A 21801-nucleotide genomic window follows, 5' to 3' on the forward strand; every position below is an offset into this window, starting at 1 on the left:
AGAAAAAATCGCAAAGTGCGTTCGTCTTGGGAGTTTTTCGTTGCACGAGGCATTTGTCTTGTGAGGTATCACTGTAATGGATGACATCTCTTGCTTTGCTTGCAAGTAAATTTGAAGATTCCCTCGCAGGTCATTGCCCTAAAAAATATCAGTGCTATCGTACTTTGTTGTATTCACCTGGTGCCACTGGGTCTTCTTGTTGCACATGATAAAGCACAACTATAAGGGAAACTGCTAGATAGCTCAGTGGCTTAGGTTTCTGGCAGCAGAACTGGAGGTTGGGAGTTCAATTCCCCTCTGTGCTTCCTTAAGAGAGTCTGAACTCAGTGATCCGTAGGGTCCCTTCCAGCTCTGCAGTTCAAAGGTTGTTATTATTATTAAATGAGTTTTTAACTGATTTTTCAGTTTTGTTCTTCCTGTTAAGTAAATGCAAAAGAAAGAAAAATTCAGTTTTTCATTTTTAAGAAATGTGATCTGCAAACTCTTCACTTTCCAGCTGCACCAATATGGAAAGATTACGAATGCTTTGTAAACACAGTTCTTCTAAGGATTCTGTAATTGGCAGGAGGAGTGGTGGTTTTTCTATGGATAGAACAAAATCATAGTGTTGAGTTTCCAAATAGACATCCTTTTCGTATGCTTGTGTACTGTCCCCAGGCCAAAGCTTACACACTCAAGTGTTTCATATTATGTTAAGTGCTATATAGGATTTGGGTTTTTGTCTTTTTGTATGGGTGTTTCCTTTTATTTTGAGTCAAAGCCTTGTTTTTTCTTATAGTCTCTTTCTTACATTGGCCTGTCCTTTCCTTTTTATTTTTATTTTATTTTGGCATACTGGAAGACCTCTTGATGCCGAGAACAACAGTTCTTTCCAGCCTTAACTTGCTCCTTCCAACCATTTTGTTGTTTGTCACGTAGCATCTTTTGTATACTTAGTGGTTTTTTTGGTGCGACATGGAGTTGGATTTAAATGGTCTTAGGACAGTGGTTCCCAACTCTGGGCCCCCAGCTGTTCTTGGACTAAAACTCCCAGAAGCCGTCACCACTAGCTATGCGGGCCAGGATTTCTGGGAGTTGTAGTCCAGGAACATCTGGGGACCCCTGGTTGGGAACTTCTGCTGTGATCTACGTTGCTTTCTTTTCCATATTTTGTTTTCGCTCTGGTCTAATGGAAGCCTTAAGAGGCACCTGTTAAAATTAAGTGGTACTGTCAGCATTGCTACTTCCTCTCTTTAAATTGGTCCCAAGGAAGTTTTATGACCAAGCCATTTGTCACTGTTTAAATGTGTCCAACAGATTCCTTCAGGACAATTTTTAATGGATATTTGGAGAAAATACTGGAAATTGAGGTTTTAAAACTGCATTTGGCCAAATACTCATGTTTCACTGTCCATAACAATAATGAATTTGTGGGAAAGAAACTTAATCTGCCCTCTTCATGCAAATATACTAACATTCCAATAAAGCATGGGGATTTCTTGGCTTTTGGCAAGCAACTCTTCCTCTGCCTATATTGGATAAAAGTTCTATTTGTTATGTCTAGCTTTCAGCCATTTTTCCTTACACAGAAAACAGATGTTGGTTATACTGTTTGCTTGGTTCTTTCTTTCTGTGTCACCAGAATTCATGTGAATGTTAGAGGATGCTTCTGCTGCAACAAACTAAATTGCTTAGTTCAGTTTACTGGTGAAGAGATCCTTGTTTAGAATAGTTATATATGGTTGCAAAGTTTTAAAGTGGCAATAAGGTTGATCTGATAAGTAATATCTGAACAGACTCTTTCCTGTGGAGCAACTGTGCAAAATGGTATTTTCCATGCATTCATAATGCAACCATTTATGGCTCAGTAAAATGACTTTTTCTAAGGTTCAGTGCTGCCTAAACTGTAATCCCGTGGGTTGTGAGTCTATTGCAAAGAAGATGCTTAATGGACTTTGGCTTTCCCAAAGACAATGGATTTTATAAAGCAGTCTAGTCTCTTTACCAAACAATTTACTTCTGTCAAGTTTACTCAACTAATTGTCCAGGAAGGCAAGCAAAGTTTTTCCTTTAAACAGTCCCTTCAGTCAATTTTGTTGCAGGCGATCAGTGCTTGCTTTCGAAACAGATCTCTCTCCCCATTTATCTGCGTTTAAAAATCACTTATTCCATCACTCTCTTCTAACTGAGAGATTGGACTCTGGTTGACACTTTTAGCTAAAGCTTTGTGATGCAGTGGAAGTGCGGAGCTTTTCCTGTGGACCTTCCTTGCCTGCAAAACTCAGTTGAAGGAAGGAGGGCCTGTTGTGCAGGACAAGATCCCTGCAGAAGATCAAACCTATGTGATGCACTGAGCCTGCGATTAGAAGCTGGTAGTGAATTTGTTCTCTAGTGTCAAGAGTTCCTCCAAGCTTTTTGTGCCTAAGCAAATACATTGGTGAGTAAAGAAAGTCCATTTGTGCTTCCTAATAACCACTCACAAAGCAAAGCAAGTGAACTTGCAAAATACAGGAGACGAAAAAAGCTAGTGCTAGGGATTAAAACAGTGGTCGGGAAACAGGGGTAAATTACCCCAAAAGGTGGTAAAAGTGAAAATCCTGGGGGTAATGAGCAGAGTGCTACCCCCTCCCTCCCACCCTCTGCAGCCAAACCTCAAATTGTAAGCCATCTCTCCCTGTTACTTCCTTCCTTGCAGCAGGGCACGTAAATCCTCCGTTCTTTCAGAGATCGGAGATAAGCCTGCTTGATTGGTTACAGCTGTGGATTAGCCCCAGGCAATCAATCAATCCAGGGCTTCTGAATGACTGCTTCCTCTGGAAATGACTGCAAGCAAGCAGGAGGAGGGAAAGGATCAAGTTAACGAGGGAAGGAGGGAAGGAAGGTGCAAGAGACCGAGAGCTTCATCAACCTTATTTAAATGTATGTAGAAAATGGAGGGAGGGTGGGTGGATAGATGTGTACGTGTGAGGGAGAGAGTGAGTGAGAGAGACTGACTCAAAACTATGAAAAAGAACAGGCAAGAAAAAGAGAAAGCTTGAATTAAGGCAGGGGGAGGGTGACTTTTTAAGGTGCTGTCTAGGTTTATCATTGCTTTCCTTCCAAGAAGCAGGCATCTTTGAATTTCGTGGCTGCTGCCACCCTCTGCACTGATCATGGAGCCCAAGAAAGTAAAACCTGTCACTGCCTCCATATCTTCCCCTTCTATTTGCCAGGAGGTGATGGGACCAGTGGCCATGATCTTCAGACCATTTAATGCGCTCTCCTCTTTCACCCTCATTAAGAGGTTCTTTAAATCCTCACTTTCTGCCATGCTTTTGTGTAGTCAATGAAGCAGAAATAGATGTTTTTCTGGAACTCTCTGGCTTTCTCCATAATCCAGTGCATGTTAGCAATTTGGTCTCTAGTTCTTCTGCCTCTTCAAAATTCAGCTTGTACTTCTGGGAGTTCTTGGTCCACATACTACTGAAGCCTACCTTGTAGGATTTTGAGCATAACCTTGCTAGCGTGTGAAATGAGTGCAAATGTTCGGTAGTTGGAGCATTCTTTGGCAGTGCCCTTCTTTGGGACTGGGATGTAGACTGATCTTTTCCAGTCCTCTGGGCACTGCGGGGTTTTCCATTGATGATGATAAAAAAGCACACTGGTCCTTTGATATTGGGCTGTGGCACCAGGGTGGGTGACATGACCTTTAGCCTGGTTTGTTACTTTTTGCACACCACACATAGAATGATTAAAGTGGTAGGGAAAGCCCCCCCCCATTCTGCATTGGCTGTCTCTAGCAAGCATGTCATTGCTAGCACCACTCTGGCAGCCACTGATGATGATTAAATCCTCTACGAGCTAGCAAAAATTTAATGCAACTTGCTAGGCACGTTGGACACCTTACTACTCCCTATACCACACTATGGCTGGAGTGCAATGTGTTCCAGCAAAAATAGTGCACATCTTTATCAAATTTGGTGCGTCCTGCTAATTCGGTACACAGCCTGTGTAGATTCAATAATATTTTTAATTCAAATAATGTATGATTTCCTTGCTTTCAAATCAAGGGGGTAATGTATATAAATTTTGGGGGGATAAAAGGTAAAAAAAGTTCCCTGACCCCTGGATCAAAAAGTATCTTTCAGCAATTAAAGTAGTCTTGCATATGAAAATGTGCTGGCTGTCATGACTAATTGGACCCTCCAATATTTATGGTAGTAGTTTATGAGGAATTTGTTCTTTGCAGATTCTTATGCAAAATGACTCTGTTTAGACTCTTTGGATTAAAGTGTGGATTCCAACTCAGTTCAAAACTGCTTAAATGCACCCAACTGTGCATTTAAATGTTAAGAGGAATCTTTAAAAATTTGCAGCTTAATGCAGTAACAGAATGTCATGAAATTATAATTACTGTATAGGACCCTTGCCCTTCCTGGCTGATAAAAGCAGCCAGAGGAGGAATGGCAGATTGGGTACGGGGAGTGGTAAATGCCTCCTTGCAGCAGGTTAGGATCCCTGCGTGCTTAAAGGAGGCAGTAAAAAGACTGCTACTGAAGAAGCCCTTCCTGGATCCCAGTGTATTGGATAACTACTGGTCAGTCTCAAACATCCATTTCCTGGGCAAGCTATTGGAGTGTGTGGTGGCTTCTCAGCTCCAGGGATTCCTGGAGGAAGTGGATTATCTAGACCTATTTCAGTCTTGTTTCAGGTCTGGCTATGCAACAGAGAGTGGCGTTCCTTGGGAGTTCTGCTTTGCCATCCATGCTTTTTAACATCTACATGAAACCACTGGGAGAGGTTGTCTCGAGTTTGGGAATTTGGTGTTACCAGGATGCAGATGACACTCACCTCTACTTCTCCTTTCCACCTAATTCCAGGGAAGCTGTCTTGACTGTAAACCACTGCTTGGCACCAGTAACGGGCTGAATGAGGGCAAACAAACTGAAACTCAATCCAAATAAGACAGAGGTACTCTTGGTTAGTTGGAAGGCAGATGAGGGAATAGGGATACTACCTGTGCTGGATAAGGTTATACTCCCCCTGAAAACTCAGGTTCGCAGCTTGAATGTACTCCTGGATTCATCCCTAAGCTTGGATGTCCAGGTTTTGGCAGTGGCCAGGAGTGCATTTGCACAGCTGAAGCTGGTGCACCAGCTCTGCCCATTCCTTGAGATGTCGGAGCTGGCTATCGTGACACATGCCTTAATTACATCCCATTTGGATTACTGTAATGCACTCTGTGTGGGGCTGCCTTTGAAGACGGTTCAGAAACTTCAGCTGGTGCAAAACTCTGCAGCTAGTCTACTGACTGGGGCCAGCTACAGGGAGTATATAACACACCTGTTACAAGAACTGCACTGGCTATCAGTCCATTTCCGGGCCCAATTCAAAGTGCTGGTCATTACCTATAAAGCTCTATACAGGCTACCTGAAGGACTGTATCTCCCTATATGCGCCTTCTTGGCGATTAAGATCAACAGAGGAGACCCTCCTCTTGGTCCCATTGTCAGCACAAGCACAGCTGATGGGGACACGTTGAGAGGGCCTTCTCTGTGGCAGCTCCCAGGCTATGGAACGCTCTCCCTTGGGAGATCAGGATGGCCCCTTCCCTGTTATCCTTCTGAAAAAAGCTAAATACCCATCTCTTCAGGTAGGCTTTTAACAATTATAACTGAATCCTTAAACTTCATTTTAGCAGATAATCTTTTTCATGTATTCATGTTTTAATCTTTTAATTGTATTTTAAATCATATATTGTTTAATTTATCTTTTAATATTTAACTTATTGTGTTTTTAATTATGTGAATTTTAATGTGAGCCGCTTTGGGTCTCTTGTTGGGAGAAATGTGGCATATAAATAAAACTTCTACTACTACTACTACTAATAAAACTACTACTACTACTACTACTACTACTACTACTACTAAATAATAATAATAATAATAATAATAATAATAATAATAATAATAATAATAATAATAATAATAATAATAATAATAATAATAATAATAATAATAATAATAATAATAATTTAAAAGGTTAGAAAAAATAATCAAGGCTGGAAATAGATACATTCAACCAGCCCTTGTATTGCATCCACTGTGTGTACCATATCATGAATGATATACATTTATCTGTTTGCCCAGTGTGTACAATATTCTTTATTGCTACCTATCTATCAATCTATCTCTCCATCTCTCTATCCATCCATCTTACTGATCTCACTTGCAGGATCCAAAACAGCTAAAATATGTTTAAAATTTGTTGCAAATGAAAAATATAAGCATAATATCAAAACAGTATTAAATAAATAATCAGGCAAAAATGCATAATTATTAATTTATAGCCATTTGAAACCAGCGGACACCATTAGATAGCAGAGATGCATTTCTGCACAAGTGATATGTATGTAAGAAATCCATATTGTGTGAAAGTGGTTTTTTTTTGGGGGGGGTGGCTATAGATAAATAAAGAATTACTGTACTGCTCTAGTGTGTATTCGTGGTATAAACCTCTTGAACATTGTTCTTATATTTGGCTATGCATTGAAATAACAGTCTTCATCTTTAAATCAGACATGGACTGGGCAGCCCTGTGCATATAAGCTGTGTGAGAGTCAGTGTGGTGTAGTGGATTGTATGTCACACTAGAAGTAGGAAGACGTGGGTTCAAATTTCTGCTTGAATATGGAAACTCACTGGGAAATGATGCTGGGGAATCACTCCTTGACCAGTTCACAGACCTCAAAAACCTTGTTTGAGTTGCCATGTCTCAGAAGTGACTTGATGGCACAAGATAAGATAATTTAGAAAAGACCATTTTATTAAAATCAGTATCTTCTTTTGTCCTCTTTTGGGCATGAAACCTGTCTTCTTTTTTTGGTAACGTTTTCCGTGGTCAGCATTATCCAGTGCATGTGTACTCTGATCGAAGCTCCTATGAATTTGGTGGTTTTAATTCCCGACATGTACACCGCATTGCTGGTTTGCTGTAAATGTCAATGACATACTTCTGACAAATGTTTTAAGGTATGATTGCAAGTACTTTCCCTCCCCTGCTTTCACATCTCTTTATCTGAATTATAAGGATGCTTCCTCCTCATAAAAATATGAGTGTGAGCTCCTTTTCTGCATGATCAGACTGAGATCCAAGTACTGTTCGTAAATTTGAATATTAATGTTTTCCTTTTGCCTATTTTAATATCACTAACTTCTGTTTTTCTCTGCTTTTATGACTACAAGCAGTTAAAGATATACTTGTGTGCATGTTGGGGGAAATAAAGCTGACACCCCCATGGTTTGTAAACATTCAAGAAATCTTTGTCCCTTCCTACGAGAGTCAAATGTCAAGGGCAAAACAATGCAATGATTCCAAAATACCTTTGTCTCTCTACTGTTGCTTTTTGGATTTCTCCTTTGGCTTTATCCCATAGATCTTTGCCAGTTCCTGTTAAGTTCTTCATAACAAGAAGTTCTAACTGGAGGCTGCAATTACAGAGATAAGATTTGATCAGAATCCTCTCTGTTGGAAAAAGGATGCATGTTAGGTTTTTTTAAAGAAGCGCTTGTCTTTTGACAGGGGACTTGAAAAGGAACATACGGGATACACCGGATGTTAACCGGGAAATACCAAAGGACAACCTGCTTAGTGAAGTAATTTCCTTCCTTGTTCTCTCAATCACTCCCAGCAGTTTTCTTCCACAATAACATTTCCTTTTTTTTATTGCCATTTGCTGTTATCCCATTTGAACAGCAACGGTTCGGATCAGGAACAGATGTGACTGAATATCCACGCTGCCCTTCTAGAACGGAAACGTCTTTGTCCCCATTTTTTGTATGACTTTTCTGTTTCCAGTCAAATTAGGTCCCTGAGAAGGGACTGTGTCAGCAGAGGTGCAGTTGTCATCGTCTTCTTCTTCTTTTTTTTAAGTAATAATTCAGAAAGATCAAGTATCTGACTTCCAGAGGTAAAATCAGAACGTGATCTTATGGGGACATGTTCTTACTATAGCTTTTGTTATCTTAGGTTATGGCAGATTAATTTCCAATACCTTCCTTTTTCTTGGGTAGTATCGACAGTTCTTTCTGGGCTTCACTATATGAAACCACAGATTTCTTTGCAGGTTTGCCGAATTAGTTGTTTGTTTATATGGGAGTTTTATGATCCACCTTTCTGTAAAATTCCAAGGTGTCTTATGACTTGAAGAAAAGTGCTCACTGGAGGGACAGATCCTGAAGCCGAGGCTCCAATACTTTGGCCATCTCATGAGAAGAGAAGACTCCTTGGAAAAGAGCCTGATGTTGGGAAAGTGTGAGAGCAAGAGGAGAAGGGGATGACAGAGGATGAGATGGCTGGACCATGTCTGTGAAGCAACCAACATGAATTTGAGCGAACTCCGGGAGGCAGTGGAAGACAGGAGGGCCTGGCGTGCTCTGGTCCATGGGGTCAGGAAGAGTCGGACATGACTTAACAGCTAAACAACAACAACTGTTATTTTGAAAGAAACTGCCTTCATGAAAAAAAAAGAAAAGAAAAAACAGTGTAAGTTAGGGAAGGCTTTCAATTTATTTGCAAGGATGTTTGTACTGTACATGTATTTTCCTGCCTGCTCTCTGAAACAATGTGAACCATCAAGAACTATATCACATAGTTTTGCTAGTTATGTAAGTGGCATAAAACACTCTTCAGAACACTTTTAAAAAATATGATGCTGTTCATTCATCTAAATTACAGGGCAGTGGCAAGTTTGAGGAGGAGGCGGAGACTAAAAGTTAGTGACTTGCTGAATCCTTTGAGGGATTCCATGATAGACCAAAGGATGCAATAAAAACACTCGAAGAAGGCTTTTGAAAGTAGGGCTTGTGATTTCGAAAGACTAGCCTCACGTCCTGAATGTTTACATTGGGCAAGAAGACTCAGTTTAGCTGACCTGTGTGTGCTTTTCCCCTCTTCTTTTGCTAACACAGAGGAAGGAATTTGGGAGCTGGTATTTTAGATGCAGAGTGTTGAGTGATGGGTGGAGGGTAATTTTTGCTGCATAGAAGAACCTTTCAGTATTCCATCTGGCACAGATACTGTGTGCAGTCGTTCAGGGTTATGGCTCGAGCAAAGGTTGGTGATACTTATGAGGGTGTGTGTGTGGGGGGGGGGGGGGAGAGGGAATGCCTGCTCTTTTTTTGCAAAAATTCTCCTAATCAAGAAAGAAAGACAAGAGGATGCTTCCATCGAATGACCATGGCCCTGGACAGATGCATCCTGCAGCTGCTGGGCCTCTTTCTCCTCCCTCTTAGACACACGGTCTATATTTAGACCATTGTTAGGTTTCTTTTGAATTCCCTGCCAAGCTTCCTACTTTGGTGGACTGTAAATGCAAGATGTGTGAATAATGGTGGCACAAGACAACTCAAGGAAAGGAATGGTGCTCCTACTTGAGGGACGGGCAGGGAATTACACTATTGATACCCTGTCACAAGAAGCTGAGAAAGCAAATGCAGACCTAGCATTCTGAGGTATCTTGGGTGGGGAAGGTTTTCACAGTTTGCCTTTGAATATCTTACAGTGGGTAATGTTGCACATTATGGGAAAATGCTGAAACAGGAAATGTGTCTGTGTTTCTTCTTGCTCTACCTCTGGGGTAAGAGGCAGTTGCTGATCTGCCTTGCAGGAAACTGTATTGACAGCCAGGACACCGGTATCTTTGCATTTGGCCTATTCATTATTTGGAAGTAAGGGAAAAAGAAAGGATGACTTCTTTATAGTGTGAGAACTCCATGGAAGAGACTAGAAATGGGAGTTCCACTCTCCTGCCAGCATGTTTGTTTGTTTATAAAATGTTGCTTCTGAAAAGTTTCTTGTACGTACTCATGCTTTGTATATCTTTCCTTTGCTCTCAGTCTTGAAGTTGGTCATCCCATTTTCTGCTGAGTGGAGTCAGGTCTTGCAGGGTCGGAGCACCAAGATGGTTTGTTTAGCAGGAATAACAGTGTCCCGTGCCACTCCCCTGACTTCCCTCTCCCTTCTGCACTTCGCCTACAATATTCACAGAGTAGCAGACTTGAGGGATAGTGATAACATATTGTTTCGCACTATCCTCATTAATAATGCAGCATATTTGGGGACAATGTGGTCTTGAATGGGAATTACAAATACATTTTTTCCTCCTTTTTTAAAATAAAAGACCTGCTCCTGGAAGAGATGAAACAGCTGAAACTGCTTTGCTGACTTTTGGATAAAAGCCATTCTAATATGTGTCCAGGGGAGTCTTTAGCCCTTCTTTCTTGTTTCTTCCTCAAGGTGGTGAGTGCTGTGTCTGCAGAAGAGGGATTCCTGTTCACATGTAAGCAAGAAGTTTGCAAAATCTGGAGGGGAAGAAACTGTGTGCACCCCTGTCTGCATGTTGGAGGGAACCAATAATACCTGAATAAGCTTGAACATTTTTCTCCTTGGTGCTGAGAAAATTTCATATTATGCACAACCATTAAACTCCATCCTCTAGCATGCAACCACTAGTTTAGATAGCTTTAAGTACAGAATTAGATCTCAAAGAGCCCATGACCGTCATGCCCCTCTGTCTGATACAGCTTAGCTTAGATTTGGTGTGGTCTGTCTGGTATTAGATCTAGGACACAGGTTTTGCATATGAAATGTGGTGGTGGAATGGAGGTGGGGGAGGACCTTCAGTACCTCTGCTTGTAACATTGAAAATGAAAGCCAAATGCTGATTCAGCAGTCGTGGTTGCAGCAGATACTTTGCAGCCTGAGACTCCTTTACTTAAACATATTTGAGAAGAGAGAATGAGTAAAGAATCAAGGCGGGGGGAGGGGACTATGAAGAAGCTTGAAGAAGGCAGATGGTTGTCTCTATGGATGGTTTTCAGGAAATATAGTCATCCTTGAGAAAAACAGGGATTGGAAGCCAGCAGTGAGTCACAACTAGAGTAGGCCCATTCAAATCAATAGAATTTATGGAGGAGCTGACCCTCCCCGATACCCACTGACTCAATGGGCCTATTCTATTTGGGAGTACTATTGGCTTTCAGATGTTGTATTTGTTTGCTTGACCATGGCTCCTTTATTCTTTGCTTCTTCTTTTCATCCCATTCTCCATCCTTTTGCCTCTGGTTCCATATCCTCGCCTGTCATTGTTGTCCCAGCTTTCTTGCAGAGTAGCTGATGGGGGTATAGGCATTTGTTTGCCTCTTTCGGTTCTGAAGGTGGTTTGCTTTCTTTGACAAGAGAATACATCATTTACTCTGGTAGAGTTCAGAAAAATAGGTTAGAAAAACAAGCCGGGTACAGTGGTGCCTCGCAAGACGATGTTAATACGTTCCACTGAAATCGCTGTCTTGTGAAAATATCGTCTTGCGAAAAGCATTTCCCCATTGAAATGCATTGAAATCCATTTAATGCGTTCCAGTGGGGAAAATGCATCGTTGTCCAGCAAAAATCGCCCATAGAGAAACCGTTTTGCAAAGCGCCGATCAGCTGTAAAAATAGCTGTCTTGCGAAAAACAGTCCTGAAAACACCCGTTTTGCGAAGTGCTGATCAGCTGTAAAAATCATCGTCTTGCGAAAATCGGTCCTGAAAAACACCCGTCTTACAAAGCACGGACCGAAACATCGTCCAGCAAAAATCCCCCACAGAGAAAACTGTTTTGCGAAGCGCTATAGCGATCGCAAAAAGTCATCGTCTTGCGGATTACCCATTTTGCGAGGTAATTGTCTAGCAGGGCACCACTGTATTTCTACCACCAACTGAATTTGCACAACTTTGTTTCCATCACAAAATTGCATGAAGTTGTATGAGCAGTGACTCTTATTGATTGGTCACAAACCCTGTATATAACAGCTGATTTATGTTTATTATTGCGTATTTTTAATGTATGTATCATTCAGGGAAATTAGCTATTGGGTAGTTAAGAAATGACTCAAGTATATGAGAGAAGAGAATATGAACCCTCAGATGACTACAACTGCTTCTTTTTAAAATAAGCACTGTGGCAATCGTCCTTGTTGCCCCTATTTATTTGGCCCTCACAAAGGATCACACCCTTTTCTCTTCTAGCTGCCACCAGGTATTCTCCTAATACCAATTATGTTATACACTTGTGCTGCCAAACCTAAGGATTATTGAACTTAGGAATCAGAGGTTTTAATTAACAAACATTCTTTTATTGGCAAGTAAATCATAAAGGTAAATCACATATAAACTGCATGAGGTAATAACACGGATTGGCTCATGTAGGCAATCACTTTTATTCCAAACTGCTATATACTTTTAATCAATATCTCTCTTATAGTACTTATAAATTTCATTCCTGCTTGTTCAGTATTGTTTAACCTTCTCAATTTCCTAACACTCTCAGCTCAATTCACTAACCCTCTCCTTCTCTCTCCTAAATCCTAACTGCCATTCCACTTCTCCAACTGTCTATCTAACTCCGCCCCGCCTGCCCTATTCTTGGCTCCTCCCCTTTGAGCTTCTGTGATGGACAGGCAGGAATGACATCATCTGTTGGCATTTTGCTACAAGCACGTTTCTAGCCGTTGTTATGGGACAGTCAAGGAGTATATGTGGATTGTTCCTTGTTGAAACAGAAGAAACCAGAGTTTTGGCTGAGCTGGATTTCCACTGTGGTGTTCAGTACCATCCATTGCTTTCAACCCACCATTGTATGAAATCTCTGAAAGAGCTTGTCGATATCACATACAGAAGTCTTTATAGGCCACCAAATTCCATTGCTGTGGAATAATCTGGTCAGAGGGATTCTTAAGGCCATCTTTATGACCTTTCAGTGTCAAGATGCTTTTATTCATCTGAACCTCTTAAACCTGTTGTCTTTTTTGTATGGCTTTTAATTTGAGATGCTCGTTTTTCATGATATTTGTGAGGAATTATGATGTATAAATCATTCTTTGTAGTTATTTTATATGTAGCATTCTGGCTTGTAAGCTGCCCAGGCAACATTGTTAATGGGCCCTTACATAAATGTAATAAACCAATAAATCAATAAATTGTTTGGTTTTTGCCTCATTTTGCTGTTCCATATCAGTAGCCTGTCTAGTTGGTTTCTGTATTAAATCCCCGATCATCAGTTTACCATTGCTCTTCAGACTACTACTAATCTTTTAACAAATATCCTCCATACATTCGTCTGACTGTTTGCGAAATAAGCATTATTATGCTAGTGAGGATTATACCATCTGGTGGCGAAAATTACGTATGATGATTTAGATATGGCTTGAGAGAAAGTAAGTCCCATTACACACTTTCTGAACAATATTTTAATTAGAGTTTTCCAAAATAAGTTGCAAAGCAAAGATACGGAAAGTGTAGCCCTCCAAATGTTGATGGACTGCAGTTCTTAGCATTTCCCATAATGCGCTATTGTAGCTAAGGCTGATGGGAGTTGTAGTCCAGCAAGATCTGGAAGGCTGCACTTGCAGTAAAGCATTAAAATGTGCTGCCCTCGCCTGCTGTGTGGGTGGATTTTCTTGCCTCAGCTTGCCATGCCTGTTGTGAAGGGGGAAGTGATATTCATGCCCTGTGCCAATGGTGTGCCATTTTCCTGCTGCCATTTCCTCCAGCTTTGGCAGGGTTGTCAGTGTTTTCACTGGCCATGCTCTGCTGTTTTGTTCTGTTTTTTTGGTTGTTGTTTTTTTTTAAACAGCATCCTAACAATTAGGCACTTTGTGATAACTTGACTGGTGGGCTGTGTTTAGCTTGATCCGCCCCAAGCCTGCCTCACATTTTTTATAGAATGTTTCAGAGGCAAAGAACAAGATGTAGGATTATTTCCTCCCACTTCCCAGCCTGAATTTTTAGTTCAGTCTGCCTCCTCACCCTCCTCACCCAGCAGATGTTTCACATTATTCTAGTGCTTTTGTCTCCGGTGAATTTCTGGATGATGTGTGTGTACGTGTCATCCCTTTCAGACAGAAAGGCTGGGGAAGAGCTGTCCCTTCTCCTATACACATGTAAATGTGGGCCATTCATTTGCTCCATGGATTGTCTGGTGGATTGCGTGAGGCATGGCTCTGTGTACCAATTTGCCATCTTCACTGAAGCTGCATCCAGACCTTGCTCTGTAATTATAGCCTGGCATGTTGGCTTGGCTATGCAGAAGCTTCATTGAATGAAATAACATTACGGAACAGATCTGGCTGGTGGGGTTGCTAGGATTCAGGGTGCTGGCTCAAGTCTCAGGGGATTTCTATGCTTTCCCTGCTCTCCAGGCAGGGAGACAAATCCTACGGTAAGCACTGCTAGAAGAGCAGGAAGTTTGAGTTTTGCATGTGATGGAACTTTAAAGCTTGGGAACCCATTTGCATTCATTTCCAGCTGGCATCAGGGATCCCTTGGGTCAGCACAAAAATTCTGGTGTGCTTACTGTGTTCAAATGATGCGCTGAGACATAAGGAATGAGGAGAGAAAGCCTTTGAGTGCATTTCTTGCACCTATGAAGCCATTTTGGAGCAAACGGTGGAGCAAAACATTAGGATCACAAAACAGAAGACTTCTTGTTGCACGAGCCCTACTAAGCAATTGCAGGACTCTCCTTGTGGGCTGGTGGTTAGCACTGTGGGACCTGGACAAACTCCATGTGTGTAGTAACTGGCCTAAAGGGCTTGAATTCAAGTCCTTGCAGGAATTATACAAATAACTGCAGCCGCTTGGTGCATTTTGCAGCTTGACTGACTGCCAAAAATTGGAAGGTTTTGTTGTTGTTGTTGTTGTTGTTGTTTGGCTTTGAGTGGCTACAGTTCCTATCTGTCTAAGGTTTATATACCAGGCCTCTTTGCCCAGATTCCCCTTCTGCTTCTTTCCACGATCAGCAGGCTCCAGAAGCAGTTCGGACTCTCCTCCCTAACCTTGCCTGCCCCAGCCTTTTGACTCAACAAAAGATCAGCTGGTAGTTTCAGGTTTTGGCTTTGAAATCTCAAGGAATGGGATACTGCTGACCTCAGAAATCCTACAGACTGGTGGAAAGTCCATCTTCCTCATCCTGGGCCACTGCTCCCTCAGTGAAGCTCAGTTTTCATGGAGGTTGATTTTACTGTAGAATTAAAAGCTGTTGTGTTTGAATTCACAACTACTTAGTTATGGACTTCATCACAACCAAACAAACTAAAATTGTGCTCATCCATTCCCACTCTCCCTCCTCAGTTTTTTTTAAAAATGTTCACAATATTTATTTCTAGGGATGGTCATTCCATATGCTATAATCAGAAAATGTTTATGTGTGACCTGCATTCAGAGATCTTAAATAAAAATAATAGTTATATAATAATAGCATTCTGTCAAATCAACTCCAACCTATGGCAACCATTTCTAGGGTTTTCTACGTAGTGAATATTCAGAAACTGTTTTGCTGTTCCCTTCTCTTGGGGGCACTCTGGGGCTATGCAGCTTGCCCATGGCTACACAGGCTGGCTCTTTTCCTAGGGGGCACAGTGGGGGAATTCAACTCCCAACCACTGGCTCTGCAGCCAAATATCTGAACCACAGAGCTATCCAGCCAGCTGGATAAATATTGTGCCTTACAATTCAGGTTTGAACACTTCTGAAAAACTGATATCTGGAAATCATGAGTCAGACTAATGATTGAATTCTAGACTTCCTCATGGTATTTCAAAAGCAACAGCCTTTAACTTAGCCAGCTAGTTAAAAAGAAAATTCAGAGGGGGAGCTGGGTCAGACTGCTATCTGTCACTACAAAATCAACAGCGTACTGTGTCCTCCTTAAAGATTAAAAAGTTCTTTTATGGTTTGCATCTCACGTCTTCAGATTCGTGATGTGCAGCCTCTGTGAGGATAGGGAGAATATGAAATACAAAAATGCAAGTGGGACAGCATCTTGCTCGATGTTAATTGTGATCTTTTAACAAAACAGGAGAAGTGACAAGTGTGTGTGGGGGGGGAGAGCAGTGTCTAGATTGCATAATTAAATTGCAAGAACTACCCAGAGAGTACAAGCACTATGGAGTGGCATATAAGCAGCACACTTTGCTTTTGGTATCCATAAACCTCTCCTCCAACACCATATTTCTAGTGAATTGATTTTTTTTTCTCCTGTCAGTTTTCTTCATTTTCACATCTATATATAGTTGCTGGCAATATCATAGAATAGATTATCTTGTTCTTTTTCTCCAGCACCACATCCTTGTGGTTAAAGATCTTTTCTAAATCTGTCATCGCCGCCATTCCATATCTCAGATCTTTTTGGCTGCAAAACCCTTTTGGGTTGAGGAATAGATTACATTCAACTATTTCATTTTCTACAAGGTCAACATTAAAGGTACATAATTATTTTGCTATCAGTCTTGTCGCTTTCTTGAATGTTCAGCTTTTTACAACTGCATTAATATATGTTTTACATCTTGGAGAATTTGGTTAATTCCCTTTTAGTTAGCAGAGTAACAAACATGGAGAGATCAGCCCAGTCTCATCAGTGCCCGCCTTTTACAGACTAGCACTTTCTTGGTATTAAAATCACCCCAAAAGCATTTAAAGTAGAAAAGAAGGTGCATTTACTTACAGTTGCTGCCTATAGTTACAATGAGACAGATAAAAAGAAAAAAAAGCATTGAGAGCTGAGTCTCAGTCATATGGGAGACAAATCCTCCGTGCTGACCATAGGCTTGGTCAGCATGGCGTAGAGAGAGACTAACAAACAAAACGAAGCAAAGCAAAACAAAGAGGAAGAGGGGAAGGGCAAGGTAGTGGTGGGGAAAAAAACCTTTATCAATAGGTGAGTGGCAGAGGACTATCACCATAGGTTGTGAAGAGCTCCTCCCACTGATAGCCAGTATTAGTGGCTGCAAGATTGCTCTTATATCAGAATTACCTGCATAAGTAATTATTTCAGGTTACTGCTATTTTCTGCCAGTGATTTAGAAATGACCTCTATATAGAATGAAATTCAAATGTTGTTAATTAGCAGTGCCTTAGATCACTGGTTCTTAACCTTGGGTTACTCAGGAGTTTTGGACTGCAACTCCCAGAAGCCTTCACCACCAGCTGTCCTGACTGGGTTTCTGGGAGTTGCAGTTCAAAAGCATCCTAGTAACAAAGGTTAAGAACCACTGATCTATGGCAGACTTCTGGAAGTTGCGGTTCAAAAGCATCTGAGTAACAAAGGTTAAGAACCATTGCCTTAGATGTAGCTGAAATCCAAAGAGATGGAAGAAATAGGAACAGTTATTCTTCTCCACCACTTTGACATTCAAGGATGGCCACCTTGAGGTCAGACATGGGATGTTCAGGGAAATTGACATATTCCCCCCACTATCATTTACAAAGCTCTCGTGTAGACAAGAGCTTGTTATAGTGCATGTTTATACTGCTGTGGTCTTTTGAATAGCTTTGTGCAGTGTTATTATAAAGCAGTAGGGACATTCAGAATCTCTATATGCAGTAGTTTCTGGCTTCTGCCTTCCAACATGAAGCAACTCAAATAGAATGATGTTGATGGAAATCATGAGGGAGCCTGTGGTTTTATTCTAATTTTGCAAAGATTCTAATTACTGCAATCCCAGACATTCTCGCAGAGCAATTTGAAGCACATCTACGTGAAGTTAAGTCTCCACTGAGCACTGTGGGGGCTGTTTGGATTATAGCCTTCAACTGTTATGTTAGAGTGGTTTATTATACAGTATAGCTTCCATATTTGTGTTTTCCTTCTCTTCTCAAAAATGACTATTTTCTCCTTAGTATATTTAATAATCAAATGTTCTCCTGCATGAGACTTAGGGTGGAACTACACAGCAGGAAAAATATGAATTGCTCTGCTGTGAATTTCCACCAGGTGAATTTGCATTAACTGACCAAACAGGAGTCAAGAGAGAGAGAGAAAGAAAGAAATGGCCAGTTAGCTCTTGTTTGCTGCTTGTTGAGGCAGCTTCTGTTGTAGCTTTCCAATCTGCAAGAGGCAGATATTAAAATTCTAGAGGTGGAGGAAAATAATTCACATGGGGGGGGAACAACTACATCTAAGGCACTGCTAATTAGCAACATTTGATTTGCATTGACTTGTATGTCATGTAGTTGATGGGAAGTCCCAATTCCAGATTAATTCCTGTATGATTTGCCAGTGTAATTGCCCCCTTACTTAGCTTTGCTTAGCTGAAATGCACTTAGTTGAAATGCACAGAGGTGAGACAAAGCTTTCTCTTACCGGTTGAGAATATTTTTTCATATCATGAAGAATAAGACAGATCTGTTGTTGATTTCTCCTTTTGGAACCCTATCTGTTCTGCCATCGTTGAGTTTTCGGCAGTCCAGCATTCTGATCAACCCAATATGCATTTGAAATATAGTTTAGGGATCACTTTGGCAAACAAATAGGTCCAAAATTATTTGGGTGAGCTTTGGATCCTTTTCTGTGAATCAGAAAAAAAACAACAGTACTTAATCTTCAGCCCTGAGGGTTTTTTCTGTCTGGTTTTTATAAGCAAACCTTGTAGCAAGAACTGCATGCCAACATATAAAATTAAAGTTAAACACATCTCCTGGGGACATGTCCTTTCCAGGAGCCTTTTTTTATAGGCAAAGAAGCAATAATTTTGTTTTTTGTTTTTAAATTTTCATCAGGAGTGAAAGAATCTCTGTCAAGACAGGATGAGAGGAGCAAAGTGGTTCTGGTCTAGTTCCAGCAAGAGGTTCTCTTGAAAAAGCAGAAAAATGGGCATGCCAATGTGAAGAAGCAATTTGATTGTCCAAAATGCCAGAATATCTGCTTTCTCCCTTGTTACTAATAACTAGAAACTGCATCTCTTTCTAAAACTGCGAAGTCTAGATCTAACCAAGATTTCCTTCCATACGCCTTCTTTTTCTGACATACTAATTTTTTACACTCTCTACATATTATATAGGAACAATAATTTTTTCCCAAGTCCTCTCGCCACCTTCTCCATACTGTTTTTGCTAGGATGTATTTCTGGATGGAACACCTGAGCAAAGAGGCTTAAACATAACCACCAGAGCTCTAATTTATGAAGAAGTTTTTCAAATATTTCCAAAGGAGGTGGCAAGATAAATAATGTTTCTCTCAGGAATAACATCCAAGGACACATCATAGAGTGAATTAATCTCTTATTGTAAATTTCTGGGCCAGCAGTTTTCTGTCTCACTTGACTATCAGATTTTATTGGCAACTACTAGATGATCACACGTTCCCCCTCCCTCCACAAGAGGCAAGTGTGGACTCTTGTTTTATCGATCAGACTTGAGACCTAATTTTTATTGATTTTTGTATTTGCTGTTCCTTCAGAGAACTGTGGAGGTTGAGAAATAATGATGCCAAAAATGCCTCCATGATATTTAAGTCCAGGATTTCCAGCACTTTTCCCACAATACTGTGCTGCTGTCAAAATGTACTTAATGGAAAGAGCAACAAAGCAAAACCATCCCTTATAAACATTTCTCCTTCTGTCATATGTAAGTCCATTGCTGTAGGCTTTTAAGCAACTCTCTTAGTAGCACTAATCAAGAAAACGAGGATGGGTGTATCTGTCAGAGAAGCAGAATTGCTTCTGAACAAACTATTTCTCAACTTCGTTGGAAGCTTCAGGTGCTATTTTTAAGGACATCGTGTTTCTGTGGGAAAGCACCCTCAGAATGCTTCCAGAGCAGCCATGCTCAACGTGTACGTGTTTCACTGTTTCATTTCCTGATAGCTAAACTGCTTTCTTTGAGAGCATCCGAGCTGTCTCCTGGAGGTTTCTCTTAGTCACATTCAGGGTATTTACAATAGGTTTGGCAGCAGGAAGGAAATCTTCTCTTAAGGACTTTGTTTTTGAAAAGCAAACGATGCCTCACTGTTTAAGTCACGCTAGACTTTTTGTGGTGACACTTTCATTTTCAGTGGAAAACAGTTTTATCAAACTGGAGATGGTTTTCTTAGTACTTGCCTGTGAGCCACGAAACACGAGGAGAGGAGGGACTGGGCACAGTAAGTGACTTAGAATTTTTCTGAAGCTATAGCTGGACTCTGTATTGCCGGGGTGGGGGTGGGGGTGGGGAAGAAGAGTATTGATGCTGGACTAGTTGCTGACCAGTGGAATCCTAATTCAAAGATGCATTAGCTTTAGGGGTTTAGGATGACATAAATCTCATCTGCTGCCTGATCTCAGGGATTGGCCCTTAAAACCACCCAGCTGGCAAAAGATGAGGTAAGGAAAGAGCTGAGTGATGCCAGATCCAAACAACCTCCAGTCTAGGGATACAGCCATAATGCTGGCACAAAATTAAGCTAGGATGAGTGAGAGTAGACTAAGAAATGTTCAGTGTCACCTCTGTCTTGATCCAGTGAAAACTGAAATATGGATTCTTTCCCCCCCCCTTTTTTTTCCATGGGAAAGTTGAAAGTTAACTCTAAACTTCCAGTCGCTCTTCTATATTTTGTAGTTTCTGGCATTGTTTTTTTTAAACAGGAAATTTGAGGCTTTTGTGCTTAAGAAGCTGTCATTTTTAAAAATAGCTATTACTTCATAATTATATGTCTGAGGTCTTGCATTGTATCTTTTCTTACTTGTAGCAATGAGCAATATTAAATATGACTAAGTGTTATCACCAGTGACAGTATTTTAAGAAACAAAATTTATTGATTAGCTTGTGTAGGAAGCTGTTTCCCTATACTGGCTATTTTTCCTCTTTCTGTATCTAAATTTGTAGCTTGTTTTTGAGGATTCAGTGGCTGAAATCCTCTTGCGTCATCCTGCTGAAGGGTGATGACATCATCGGCAGAGGGAGTTTTGATAGAGATTTCCCTGCCTCTTGTCTGATTCACGAATAACCTGTTTTGTTGCACAGAAGCTGTGGGGTTGAGGGAAGGAATCTTTAATTAGTGACAATTGCTGCCACTGGAAGATGTAACTGGCAGGGAGAGATTTTTGGTAGTTAACGATTCCCCCTTCAGTCATGCAGCTTCCACATGATGAAATGAATTGCTCTCAGGTTGCATAAACTGTAAGAAAGAAGAGGGAAGTCTTTATAATTACTGAATATCTTCCCCTGCTGGAGTCATCACCCTTCTACAAACATGATGTATGCAAGAGGATTTGGCTACTGTTTTTAACAAAATATAATATTGTGTCCAAGCTGGTAACAATTTCTTATAAAAGATTGGCTTAGAGCAAGCAAATCTAATATAGCAGGCTGTGTTGGAATTGTGTTTGGTGACTTGGCTTTCTTTTAGATCAGCTTGGACCAGTTTCTGTTCTTTATTCCTATTTTCCCATCTGTAAAATGCAAACATAAAAGTCCTAAACTACAGGGTAATTGTATGGATCAAACAAATATTACTTGCCTAGCCACGTTGGTGCACCAGCTGATGAACCACTGCTATATTTTGTTCTTGTTATGTATTTTCAGGTAGCGTTTAACTTATAGCAATCCTAATATGGTTTTCATGGCAGTTTCATGAGTGAGTGGGGGTTTGAACCCAGGTTTTCTGCATCTAGTCTGACTACTAAATGCTAATGGCTAATTATGCTTTATGTTTTATTCTTATAAAATCTCAGTTACATAAGGTTATTGAACTGTTTACATAAACAGTTTGTTATACAGTCATCTTGATTAAGACATCCCATTGCTTCATATTAAAGTCATTGCACCATTTGCTTATCTTGATTGTTCTACTAAGTTATTATTATTCTGAGTTATTTTGGCATTTCAGTTTGGTCATGTGTGCAATGAAATATGAATGTTTAAATCTTACACCTGTCTTGTGAAATAGATACTTTGGCAGTAAATTCCTTCTGCAGACAGAAGGCACCAAGCAGGGTTTGTTGACTCTACTATTGGGGTCATTATCAGTTGATGATCCCAAATGTCAGGAA

At 40.6% G+C, this 21801-nt stretch overlaps 1 protein-coding gene across 11 annotated transcripts in view; it reads left to right on the forward strand.

Annotated features, from left to right (window-relative positions):
• Positions 1-21801, forward strand: part of PALD1 (phosphatase domain containing paladin 1) — a 138369-nt gene that overhangs the window by 27627 nt on the left and 88941 nt on the right. The window contains exon 1 of one of the 11 annotated variants that reach the window (XM_078391369.1): positions 9312-9470. The exons of 7 other annotated variants lie outside the window; for them this stretch is intronic. The gene's annotated coding sequence lies outside the window, so the exon portion shown is untranslated. Of the gene's footprint in view, positions 1-9311; positions 9471-10259; positions 10298-16114; positions 16260-19806; positions 19914-21801 lie in introns of those variants that run through there. 3 more of the 11 variants (XM_078391368.1, XM_078391370.1, XM_020783121.3) reach the window with 3 other exon arrangements.

Source organism: Pogona vitticeps, chromosome 3 (genome assembly GCF_051106095.1).
Source record: "Pogona vitticeps strain Pit_001003342236 chromosome 3, PviZW2.1, whole genome shotgun sequence".
Lineage (NCBI taxonomy): Eukaryota > Metazoa > Chordata > Lepidosauria > Squamata > Agamidae > Pogona > Pogona vitticeps.